This window comes from Acomys minous (assembly GCF_964271855.1).
Source record: "Acomys minous genome assembly, chromosome: 4".
Taxonomy (NCBI): Eukaryota; Metazoa; Chordata; class Mammalia; order Rodentia; family Muridae; genus Acomys; species Acomys minous.
In genome coordinates this window covers 19,912,429-19,925,482 of record NC_140486.1, presented here as the reverse complement: position 1 = coordinate 19,925,482, position 13,054 = coordinate 19,912,429, and the positions used below count along the sequence as shown (strand labels likewise).

Genomic DNA, 13,054 nt, shown 5'->3' with positions numbered 1-13,054 from the left:
CCAGCTGTGGCCTTCCCATTCATGCCTTCTCTTTGGTGTCTGGCTTCATTCGTGAAGCATTAGGTGAATCTAGTCCTGGAGTTGGTCTAGTAGTGGCAATGTCCTCACGTGTCACTAGATGTGTCTGCAATTCTTGGAGACCGTGGGATGGCACGCCATGTGTGCCTCTTGTAGAGGGAATGAGGTAAGCCAGAGGTGTAGGGTGCTACAAGCTCGGGAGGCCAGGGGCATGCTGAGACATCATGTTTTCCACCTGTTTTACAATCTGTATGTAATTCTGTATGTAAATCTGTATGTAATGGACAAGGAAATGGTCCATTTAAGATGACTAGCCATCTTCCACTCTTTTCTGAGTAGCAGGAGAGACGTACTTCACACAACGTCCTTTATTAGAGCCACGGATGCCTGCTCACTGCCTCAGGGAGGCCTGACTTTAGGAGAGGATGTTGTGAGTGTGTGTGTGGGGGGGATAACCATTGTAATGGGTAGTGTGGTTGGCAGCCATGCCTGGGACCCCTCTCAACAGGACAGGGTCTTACTTCAGTATAACTGCCATTGCCCAGGTAGCCTGATGGTTTGGTGGTTCTTGTGGGCAAAGGTAAGCAGAACAGGCAGCAGGAAGGGTATGTGTTTGCACATGCTGCATACACACCAGAGCTGAAGCACAGGCTGGGGCAGTGGTGGTGGACAGGATTTGGCCTAATAGTCTCTCTTCCTTTTGGCTTCCTCATCTTCTCTTGCTGCCTTCCTCAGTCTCTTCTGGTTCCCTGCCAGCTCCTCTGGGCCTGCTTGGTTGATTTCTTTACATACCACAGTGGCTTTCTGGGGTCTGTCATCTGGCGTCCACAACTTCCACCCCTGACATTACAGAGCCAATCTCGAAAGAGAAAGCAAATCCTTCCAAAGTCCCGAGCTTAAAGAAGGAAGACAAGGAAAATCTTGTTGCAGAAGCCGTTATAGAGCCACACAGGGTCTTCGCTTTGCCTTAATATAAGGAGTATGGATGCCAGCCACTCCTTGGCAGGTGTGGCACAACTCTCTTACCTCAACATGAGAAAAGGCGGCAGCACTCAAGTTTGCACAGATGAGCAGCGGTTCTTCAGCCCTGCGTGTTAGCTTAGCATAGCTTCTAGTTCTAAAATGTCCCACCTTCCTGTCTTGCGCTTTGTGCTCCAAGAGTCCCCAAATACTCAGGGTTCCCGTATGGGTGACACAAGTTTTCTCAGTCCCTTACCTAGGCCCCTCCCTTCATCTTTTTTTGGAACTTGCCTAGAGTGAGGGCACCATCAGCTTCCAAGTGAGCAGACCCAGCCCCATGCTTTCTTGCTGTCACTGTCCTCGAGTGTCACATCCTGGCCATATGCACCGTGGTCATCTATTTACCAAGCAAGTGGCAGAGCAGGAAGACAGCCTGAAAGGGACAAGAAGCAAAGTTCTCATGTGGCTTTGCTTGGACAGGCACTTCTCCTTTACCTGGTGGCTTACCTTGTGCTGGTCTCTTTGGGAGCATGAGACCATGAGCCAGGGTGTGTTACCATGTTGACTGGCAGGACCTCCCTTTCCAGAAGTTGGGAAAATGGCTTTGAGAGGTCCTTCCAGGGTGCACATTGAGTAGCAACGAGGACAGTCAGTAATTGATGAATTCTGTCAACTGAGGGTTGCTCTGTTAGCAGATGGTGTAAGCTGTGTGCTGAGATCTGGGGTCTACCGCCACGGTGGATCCTGTAGAGAGGCTTGCTTTTCATACCTGTGTTTATGAAGTGGGTGTGAGAACAGTATGATCTTTCACTCCTGAGCTACTGTGTAGCTCTTTTCATCCCCCGCCCCCCTGGGTGATCCAGAGCTGGGCGCCTTCCTTCCCCAGGGCTTATGTATTCTTTCTCTGCTAATTGCAACTGGAGACATATTGCCCAGCTTAGACATGGCCTCTATTCCATGGTTTATAAAATTCATGGTGTATTTCAGCTGTGATCATGGGTGCTTCCATCTTAGACTGAGACTCTGTTTCCCGAGAAGGACTATTCGCATAACTTATGGTTCTAAAAAGGAGAGAAAGTGGATGAAGAGGAAACATCTTTTCTCTTCTGCACACACCCGAGTTTCTACTCCAACTCCTCCCATGGAGTGCTGCTCCCTTACGAGGTCTGGAAAAGCAGACGACTCCTCTATACCTCTGACCCTCAGCTAGGGGTGTTCCTTAGAGACTGGGATGCTGTTACATTTGAGGATGTGGACTACAGAGATAGTCTGATCATCCTGTAGTGTGCAGGGACCACTCAACAGGAGACCCCAGAGAAACTGGGGCCACCTACACATGCACATTGCTGGCAAGGAAGGCCACCACCACCATAAGCAGCACAGTTCTCCTGGCTGCCCTGATGTGTCCACACCGAGAAGGTCACACTTCTTCTATGCCACAGGAGACGTAGCTGTTCAGAGACTGCTTTGTAGACACTTTCCCTAGCCATATCCATCTACCTCTGTCCATCCCACCCTTTACCTCATCAGATCCAGGAGAGCAAAGTGACCAGGATAGAGCGGTCAACTGTCATCCTTGGCTGAGGTCAAGGTTCCACTACCATCCTTTTGCTCGCACTGGGAATGCTTCGTTCTCACCAGCCCCTTGTGTTTGTGAAGTGGACCTGAAACCCCATTGTCCCCTCTACCGCAGTGACTGGCCCGGTCTGGACAGCTTCTGGTTGCTTTTCTGGGGTGCCCTCCTTGGCCTCTCAGAACGATAGTCTGTGTTCACCATCTTCCTGCCAAGAGAAAGCAGGAGCTTGGCGCGCACATCACGTAAGAGAGGGAGCTCTGCTCTTGTTCTCGTCACTTGGCCATGCTGTCCCCTGGATGGGAGGTTGATCTGTGGAACTTGGGGCAGAGTGACAAATGGGGATGAATTCGTATGTCCACTGTGCCTCTGCCATGCAGGCTCATATCTGCTACCCAAGCCCTACATCCTGAAGCACCTTTGTTTTGCAAGCACCCAAAGCCTCAGGTTCACCTCCCCTAGCGGTGTGAACAAGTACATTAGACACTGCCACTTGGCAGCATGTAGGTGCACAAGGTTCCCACAACGAGAGGGGTAGGGGAGGGGAGGGGGCGGCCCTCATTGTCCTGATCCTGAATGACGCAGAGTGTTTAAGGTCTTTTGCCTACTTAGATCCATGTGAGATCTTCAGTGTGATGACAACGCTGTGTTCATCTTGAACTGGTTGGGAAGGTATGAGCCACCTTTTCTTCTCATTAGCGGGCGCTTCACTTAGATCAAAGGCAAAAGGCAGAATGAAATGATTTGTCCTAATTAGATCTAATTGTCAGTTTGGCAACCTAGAGTCAGCCATCTGAGAGGAAACTCTGGACTGAGGAATTGCGTAGGCCAGCTTTGTCCATGGGGGACCATCTTGGGTATTAAGTGATGCAGGAGGGCCCAGCCCCATGGTTGGTACCATCCCTAGGCAGGAGGTGCTGGGCTGCATAAGAAGTGAGATACCTGAGCCTAAGAATGAACAAACCAGCAGCACCATTCCTCCAAGCTCCAAGCTCCTACTTGAGTTCCTGCTCTAACACATCCCTCCGTGCTGGATTATGACTTGGAAGTGTGGGGCAAATATATCTTTTCCTTCCCCATATTGCTTTTGGTCAGAGTGGGTTTTTTTTTTTTTAACAGCAGCAGAAATCAAACTAGAAAGTGTATAGATTGGGATCTCCAACGCTTGACTGGCCTTGGTTACTGGGGACAGTCCTGTGAAAAGGCACGGGCAGTCCAGCCACTCTCGGACCATGATCCTTTCTACACTGCACCATCTTGAGGGGACTTCACAGAGATGACACGTGTTGCTCCTACCTCCACTGCTATCCTTTCTCGCATTGCCAACAACTCTTGTCCCTTCATTCTTTGTTTGGGACAATGCAGGTTTGAAGTATGGCCTCAGCCCCATCTACCTGAGGCCAGCCAGCCTCCCTCTGAAATCCTGCCTGCCAATGGGATAATACTGACCAGTGAAAGTCACTGAAGAAAAAAAAAAGATACCTCAGGCCTAAATTCAAGGAAAAGTAGAAGTTCAAATGATGACCAACAGCAGGAGATAGATTTGTGGCATAAATCTCTCTTGTTTTTCTTGAGGCACCCTCAACAGGTCTTTGATCTAAGCACCTTGTTTGTGTGGCTTAGAGCTTCGAGACAATCTAGACTTCTTTCCATGATCTTAAATTACCAAGTAATGTAGAAACAATAAAAGGGCCTAGGTATTCCAGACCCAGCCATAACAGATGGCCTTCCTAGTGCTGCGACCCCTTAATGCAATTCCTCATGTTGTGGTGACCCCCCCCCCATGCACAATAAAATTATTATGTTGCTACTTCCTAATTGTAATGTTTGCTACTGTTTGCTACTGTGTAAATATTTGATATGTCTGTTATGCAGCTCACAAAGGGGTCTCGGCCCACTAGTTGAGGAACACTGGTTTAGGCTTTTCCTGCTGAAGGTGCCAGAGAGGTCCTTTCTGACAACCGGACCCCAGCCAGGTGGGCCGTGCTGACCACCTCTGGAAAGGAGTGTGGCCAGTGGGCATGCAGAGGTGGCTGGCCTCAGAGAAGGACAGGGTTAAAGAGGCTTTACTGTGTCTTGAGCCTTCAGAGATAGTAGAGACCAGCCACTTTTGACTTGTAAAAGCATAAATTTCAATCTAAAAGTTAACAAGAAGTGTCACGGCCCGGCGTTTCTTCATTACCAGCTGCTGGAGGAACTCGATCAGTTGTGCAAAGTCAGGTGTCTGGGCTTCTCCGCTGAGACTCTGTACCAGCAGCTTGGGAAGGGCAAGCATCTGCCCGCAAATCTAGCGTCCCTGGACACTCAGGGCCATCTCTTTTGTCTCCCTGAATGCTGGGAAAGAGAACCAGATTTCTGTGATCATTATTTCTGCTAATGCAGAAACCTGTGCCCCTCAGCCTTGGAGTGCTGTGTTGTGGGACCAGTCTACACCCTGAAGAAATTATATATATATGACCTGGAACATGGCTAGTGCCTGTCAGTTGCCCCTCTCACAGAAGTTGACCCAACTGTTAAGAATTGGGGGCCGGAGCGGGAGGAGTCACACAAATTTTTGGAACTCTAATCTTCTCTGACGTGTTGCACCACCCTGGCCTTCCGGGATGCTCTACAGAGCAGAAGCCCCAGGAGATGGGCCAGTGGACACCTGTGGCCATAATCCTGTTTTCTTTTGGGATTCTGAGTCCTGTCACAGTGCCATTGCTGCCTACTGGGTTGCAACATTGTGATAGGTGTAGAGTGGGTGGGGGGTGTTAAAAGTGTTCTTTTTTTTTTTTTTTTAAGATTTGCATGTTTGTATCATGTGTGCATGAGTATGTGCCTGCCCGTGTGTATGCCCGTGTGCCTGCCCGTGTGTATGCCCGTGTGTATGCCCGTGTGTATGCCCATGTATGTTTGGTGTCGATGGAGGTCAGAAGAGGGTGGAACTAGACCCGGAGCTATGATTGGTTGTAAGCTACCATGTGGGTGCTGGGAACCGAACCCTGGACCTCTGCAAGAGCACCAGGTGCTCTGAACTACTGAGCCCCCTCTCCAGGTCCACGGTTCTTATTTGCTTACAGGATCTCACTCTGTAGTCCACTCTGGACTTGAACTCACACCCTCTGCCTCAACCTCCCGTGCTGGGACCATAGGTGTGAGTCACCACACCTGCCATGGGAGTTGTATTTAAAGGAAGATTGTTTAGCACTCAGGCCTCAAGCACCAGGAGAAAACAACAAAACGAAACAAAACAAAACAAAACAAGAGAATTAAAAGGGCTTCAGGTTTTCAGAAACCAAACAAAAACAAACAAAACGGCACAGATGCCATTGTGAAAGTAAAGAACCATTTCTGCTCATTCAGGAGTGAGGCGTGTGTCTGAGTCAACCAAGTGTGGCATGTCCTGTGACTGTCCTGACAGGCCATTTAGTCATCTCTCTGGGCCAGGACCTCCCCCTCTGTGGCTAAAGCCTGTGACTGAGAACAAAGAGCTGGCTGTGGGCTCTTGAGCTCAGTACTACCCTGGCAGCCTCTGGTAGTACTGGGCAGCAGATAACATTCTGGATACATCTGGAAGAACTAGGGCTCAGCAGTCACTGGAAACGAGACCTTTTGGGACATGCTGAGCATGGCGGGTGCCCGTTTCAGCCCACTTGTGAGGCTCTGAGGTGGAGCCTGAACCTACAGGGCTATCAGAAACCCACAGACCATGCTCTGGCCCAGAAAAGGGTACACGGAGTCCAAGGCCTGGGTACCACATCTCTATTTTCTACCAAAGTGACTGAAGAATTCCTCCTTCCTTTCTACCTACTTTAGACTTTGTTTAGAAAAGTATTTGCAAAATGATGGAAGAAACTACTTCCGGTAGCGTCTTTGCTGATTGATGCTAGTGCTGTAGTCCTGTTTTGACATTCTGGACTAAAAATGAGTGTGGCAGAGCCTTGTCTGGTGGGGTTGGTGGGATGGAAGGTGATGGAAGGTAATGTCAGGGGGTGGCTTCCCCGACAGTGATATCCCTGCTCCCTTAGAGCAGATGGAGCTGTCGGCCAGTCACCATTCTCCATTATTTCATAAGAAGCAGAACCACATTTCTAAGTGCCCAGCAGGCAGCCAGGGCAGGGCAGGGCAGTGTTTACCCCGATACTCTCGACACGAGCTTCCTGTTGCCAGCTACACTGTCTGTCTCCCTGCCCTGGCAGGAAGAGGTTCAGCTGCCAGGTGGCCACTGGATGGGCTTTAGCCTTTGGTCTCTCTGCCTGGAGCCCTAGAACAGGTTCCTTCAGATTCAGAACGTATCCCTTCAAGTATGGTGCAAAGCAGAGTCTGGTGAGGATGCAGCCGGTTACCCTCTGAGACAGCTTATATGGACATTTTTAGTAGCCAAGTTTATCATTAGAGCCACATGAGTAACTCACACGGTCCTCTTAATGTCACCGCTGCTCAGAATAGCTTTAGAATTACCTTTAGAGATCGTAATCTTTGGGTTTCATATAAAAGAAAACTGCTTTTTTTTTCTCTCCATCAAGGTGTCTTCATTTTCTGTTTTCTGAGGGTAGATCTGAGCTTTTCCATCATCCAAAATGCATTTAGAACGAAGCCCAATGGTTGGCTGAGTAAAGCTGTAGAGTACCAGGTTGGCACAAAGCCAGGTGACTTGGGAAGATGGGTGCTATAAATCCCAAACTGAGCCATACAAAGATCAGAAAGGACCCACAACAAGTGGGTGCTGCTTCCAGAAGGTGATGCAGATACTGGCATCTCAGCTGTGTTGTTAAAACACCCATGACAAGGGGCTAGAGCTATGGCTCTTCAGGGGGTCTGGGCTCTGTTTCCAACACTTAACGTTAGGGGACTCAAAACCGCCTGTCCTGGGATCTGATACTCCTTTCTGGCATCTACTTACTATATACATGGGCATACACCTTCCTCAACACACATACACATAAATAAAGGTGAAATAAATTTTAAATAAAACCTACCACGATGAGAATATACGTATTCTAGACCAACCTGAGTTCCACACAGGGATCCTTTCTTTTAAAAGTGAAAGAAATCCTCTTTTCACATAAACAGAGGGTAAATCCAATCCTGTTCTGATCATCTTTAGATTCCAGGGAACTAGTTTGAGAATGGTTTGCATTGGTGGGAAAAAAAAAGTAAGGAAATAACATGTTAAAATAATATTTGGGAACATTTAAATTTTTATGTTATCCGAGGCAGGGTCATATGCCATGGCCCATGTAGAGACGCCCACTCTCAGGGGTTCCTCTCACTGTGTGTTCCAGAGGTAGAACTCAGGTCCTCTGATGTGCACAACAATACCTTTTACCCACTGAGCCTCTTGAGGCCCCTTAAATGGAATAAATAAAATGTAGTAATCTTTTATGTTTATAAGGCATTAACATTAATCAGGTAGTATTTTTTTTCTTGGTATGGTTATAGGAAATGCTTCAACGTTTTCTTAATTATTCCTGAAAAGCCCTCCAGTCCTGTGCCACCAATGAAGCATCCCCTCTGTACAAAGAAGGGGCCAGAGCTGGCAGCAGGATGGTGCCCTCTAAGGCCAAAAAGGTCTTCTTGTCTCCAAAGCTTTCTTCTTTCTTGCTGGCTTTTCTTGGGGTGTGGTGGTGCACTGCCCCCCTCCCGGGCCCCTCTAGGCTGGGGGGAAGCACCTGATGGCTTCTTCTCTGGATACGCTGCATTATTCTACAGATGGAAAGGATTCCCGTCTCTCCTTCCCAGCAGATCTTCCTGTGAGGTTTGTCTGCTCTCTTAAGGGATGTGCCCTAGATTGAGTAGAATTAGGAGTCTTAAGAAGTCTGAGGATAGATGCCCAAGGAGGAATAAAGGCGAATGTGTGGCCGCCAGAGCGTGTGTGGCCATGTAGAGGTACTGAGTCCTAAGCTGTTACTGCCACCTAGAGTGGAAAAGACAGTATGGTAATATCCGGGTGGTAAAAAAAGGCATATGAAAAAGGCCAGGGAAGAGAAATTATCTTATTGGAAAGCAAAGATGTCGCTGGGTATCTGAAGACCACTTCCACCTCTGCATTGAAATTCTCCCTATGGGACACGTGGAAGAACAGGTGTGCAATGATTTGAAGCCATATGTGAGACTCGGTCACTGAAAGGAGCCCCTATAGAGAAGCCAGGATGCCGAGAAGTGGCCTCCCGGGTGAGTCCCACTATTCCCACTGTTGTATGGGAAGGAGAGCTGAAAGCATAGGCACAAGGAAGTCCAAGCTATGAGGGTGCCCTCACACCGGGTCACAGTGCACATGGACGCAGGAGACCTGAGGCCGGTCGTAATTACAGACTGCCTTCTCCTGATTTAAAACATTATCCAACATTTATAGAAATGAAGAGGATTACAAGGGACAATAAACAGCCATGTATTCACAAATTGGATTGTCTAGATTAAACAGGCAAATGGTTAGAAACACCTTACCAAAAACTGACTTGAGAAAGAATTGAAAAAATCTGAACATACCTTTAACTAGTAAGGAGGATTGAACAGTTGAGTAAAAAGCCTCCTGTTTTCTTTTGCTTAATGTATTTGAGCGCTTGGTCCCTATCTGGTGACATTGTTTCAGGAGGCTGTAAAATCCTTAGGTGAGATCTAGATGGAGGAAGTGTCTTGTTAGAGGTGGTTCTTGAATTTTATAGCCTGGACTTGCTTCTGGTCCTTCTCTAAGCTTCCCTGCAAGAGCCAATCCCACCATCACAGGCATGAGCTGATCCCGTTGCCATAGCGTCCCTGCTAGAGTGGATGCTTCCTCTTATGCTGTGAGCCAAAAATCCATCTTTCATCCCTTATATTGCTTTAGCCAAGAAAAATAAATAATACACCCTAGGCTAGCTAATCTTATGTCAACATGACACAAGCTAGAAGCATTTGGGGGAGAAGGAACCTCAGTAGAAAAAAATGGCCCCATTCGATTGGCCTGTGTATTAAATATGAAAAATAAGATGCCAGGCAACAGATATGATAAGGAGGTTTATTTGTAGAAATGTTGGAGAGCAGGAAAGGAGGAGTGGTACCAAGAGAGAGAGAGAGAGAGAGAGAGAGAGACAGACAGACAGACAGACAGACAGACAGACAGACAGACAGACAGGGTGGGTTTGCTCTTTTTATATACTGGGCAGGGGCACATCTAGTGGTGGGAAGGTAATGACATCATTGGTTTCTAGGCAGACTCCAGGCTAGTACGCTAACACTGTGGGCAAGCCTGTGGCACATTTTCTGGATTGATTTGAGAGAGCCCAGCTAATTGTGAGTGGTGCCGCCCCACCGGCTAGTGGTGCCAGGTAGTACAAGAAAGCAGGCTGAATGAGACAGAAGAAGCAGGAAGAAGCTCTTTTGGGTGTCCTCCACATCAGTTCCTATCTCTGGGCTCTGGCCTTGAGTTCCTGCCCTGCCTTTCCTCAGTGCAGGCTGTGATGTGGAACTATGAGGTGAAATAAACCCTTTTCTCCCTGAGTTGCCTTTGATCGTTTTTTGTTTGTTTGTTTGTTTAATTGTAGCAAGAGAAAGTGTAACGAAGATACCTTCATAACAAAGGAAGTTCAGATGGATGAACTAGCAGTCCCTACCAAATGTGAAAGAGCTGATGCCCCTCCTTCTCAAACCCTTCCAGAGAACTGAAAATGCGGGGCAGTTCCTTGACTCGTTCTAAGAGGCCAGCATTCCCAATACTGAAGGACAAAGATGCAAAGCAGAGAAAGCCAAAAACGAGTCTCTTTTATGAATAATGACATAAAAATCTTCAATAAAATAATAGAAATGATTTCAACATCATTTCAAAAGAAATGATGCCATGGCCAAGTGAGGTTTATTTCTGGAATATAAGGCTGGCTTAGAATATAGAAATCAGCCAGTGCTATACACCTAAGTACCAGAACAAAGAGGTAGGAAGAGCACACACGTGACCATCTCAGTGGTTGCAGAAGTAGTATTTGGTAAGAGTCGACATCATTCCATTAAAAAAATTCTTGGCGAAGATGAATGGGAAGAGGAAACTTCAATACATTAACTTTTTAATTCATCTATGAGAGAATGAGTCAGAAAAAAACATAATCAATAGTAAAATACTAAAACTTTCTTCTAAGATCAGGAACAAAATAAAGATGCCCTATTTTGCCTTATCTATTTAATATAGTGTTTGTTGGAAGTTCTAGTCAGAACGGTCGGCAGAAGAAACAAAAGGCATTTGTCTTAGCTAAAGTTTCTATTGCTGTGGTGAAACACCATAACCAAAAATAACTTGAGGAGGAAAGATTTTATTTTGCTCGCACATATATATCACAGTTCACCACTGAAGAAGTCTAGGCAGGAACTCAAGCAAGGCAGGAACCTAGAGGCAGGAGCTGATGCAGAGACTATAGAGGAAGCTGTTTCCTGGCTTGTTCCTCATGGCTTGATCAGCCTCTTTTCTCATAGCACTAGGGATGGCCCCACACATGATGGTCTGGGCCTTCCCACATCAGTCACTTATTGTGAAAAGCCTTATAGGCTTGCCTACTGCCTGATCTTACAAAGGCATTTTTTCAATTGAGGTTTCCTTCTCTCTGATGACTCTACCTTATGTCAAGTTTGCATAATATTAGTCAGCACAACTCCCTAATGGGAACGGATGAAGAAAGGTTACCTGTGAGCAGATGACACAATCTTATACATAGTAAACCCTGAGGAGTTACCAAAACAAAGACAAGTTACAACTACTAAGTGAAATCCAGCAAAGCAGCAGGACACAAAACTGCTGCTCAGAATCAGCTGCGTTTCTTTAAACTAACAATAGATGGTCTGATTTTTATAAGGAATTGTAGAAAACATTTCCATTTAAATAGAATTAAAAACTTCAAAGTGAAAATTAATAGAGACTAATGACTTATTGTTTAATAAATTTTCAAACTTTAAAATTAAATAAAACCACCAAATCAATTTATGGTGATTTTAAATGCTGTTGAATATCTAAAGAAGACATAAAGAAATGGAGAAGATACCCTCTATACATTAATAAAATACTGACATCTTAATATTTTTGAAAGTCTTTAGTATCCACAGATATTTACAATCCAGTGGTGCTTTTTGTAGAAATTTAAAACAAAAATCCATCTGATAATTGCTATGATATCCCCAGAGACCATCAGTAGCCAAAATGACTTTAAAGGAAAACAACAAATTTAGGAGGTGGTCTCATAGTTCTTTATCTCAAAACTCAGCATAAAGCCAACAATAATTAAAACTGTGGCATTGGGATAATCAGTGGAATATATTACAGTTCTGAAATAAGCCTTTTCCAAAGATGGCCAAAAGTGGCCAACAGGGATGCCAAAATCCCTCAATTAGAAAATGAGTATTGGTGGCTAGATCTCCACATGGCAAAGAATAAGGGTGAAACCTAGTCTTACAGTACATCTAAGCATTAAAATGGCTTTTTAAAAAGTATAAATGTAAAAGCCAAAACTATAAAAGTCTGTATTGGTTACTGTAAATCATCATGGATTGATTATATTATAGAAAATTGACATTTACCACCATTTTGAATACTGGAGGTCATAGTTTATGGTACATTGTGAAACACGGTGCCATGGTCCAATTATAAGTATGGCCTGATTCTGGCCTGGTGTCTAAAGTCCTGTACATCTTATATGGAGGAAGATAGCTTGCTAGCTCTCTGGTCTCCTCTTACAAGAGAACTGATTGTGTTCACAATGACTCTATTCTCATGACCAAACTACTTCCCAGCCCCCTTCAAGTACCACCACATTGGGAACATTTCTTATTTCTTCACAGCCCATCCAAATTTGGGGGGCGGGGCAGGGCAGGGAATTAGTGCTCCTGATCATGACATATTCTAACCTTTTTAATAATAAAGACATAGATTTTGATGATCAGATCATCTTTCTATCTGATACTGACTTTTTTTTTTTTTGTCAAACAGGTGGGATTTGTGAAATGCTAAGGTTGTTCTCTGTTCTAAGAGCAATCAGACACAAGAAAACATGAAACTGGTTTCTCAAATGTAAAGGAGAAAGTAAATGTGTGTTTTCAAACCTGCAAAACTGTAAACTGTGTCCCCTTTCCATACATACATGAATAAAACATCAAAACTCACAGGGTGGTCCAGTGCCCCAGTCTTCATGCTGTGCTCCTTGAGGAGACAAGTTCCAGGGCTGAGACAAAACTTTAGACCAGTGGTTCTCAACCTGTGGGTTGTGACCCCTTTTGGGATCATACCTGAGATATCCTGCATATCAGATATTTACATTATGCTTCATAACATAGCAAAATTACAGCTATGAAGTACCAATGAAATAACTGTATGGTTGTGGGTAACCATGACCTAAGGAACTGTATTCAAGTATCTTAGCATTAGGAAGGTTGAGAACCACTGCTCTAGACCAATTCAAAGTGTGCTTAACATAAAAGGCAACATATACATACATGTAGCTAGGCTTGTGGCTACTTTATTGGGTTCTTTTTCCCACATCCCTACACCACCCCATCCCTTCCAACCCC

At 45.6% G+C, this 13,054-nt stretch overlaps 1 protein-coding gene across 12 annotated transcripts in view; it reads left to right on the top strand.

Annotated features, from left to right (window-relative positions):
* Positions 1-13,054, top strand: part of LDLRAD4 (low density lipoprotein receptor class A domain containing 4) — a 328,427-nt gene that overhangs the window by 303,506 nt on the left and 11,867 nt on the right. The window lies entirely within an intron of this gene.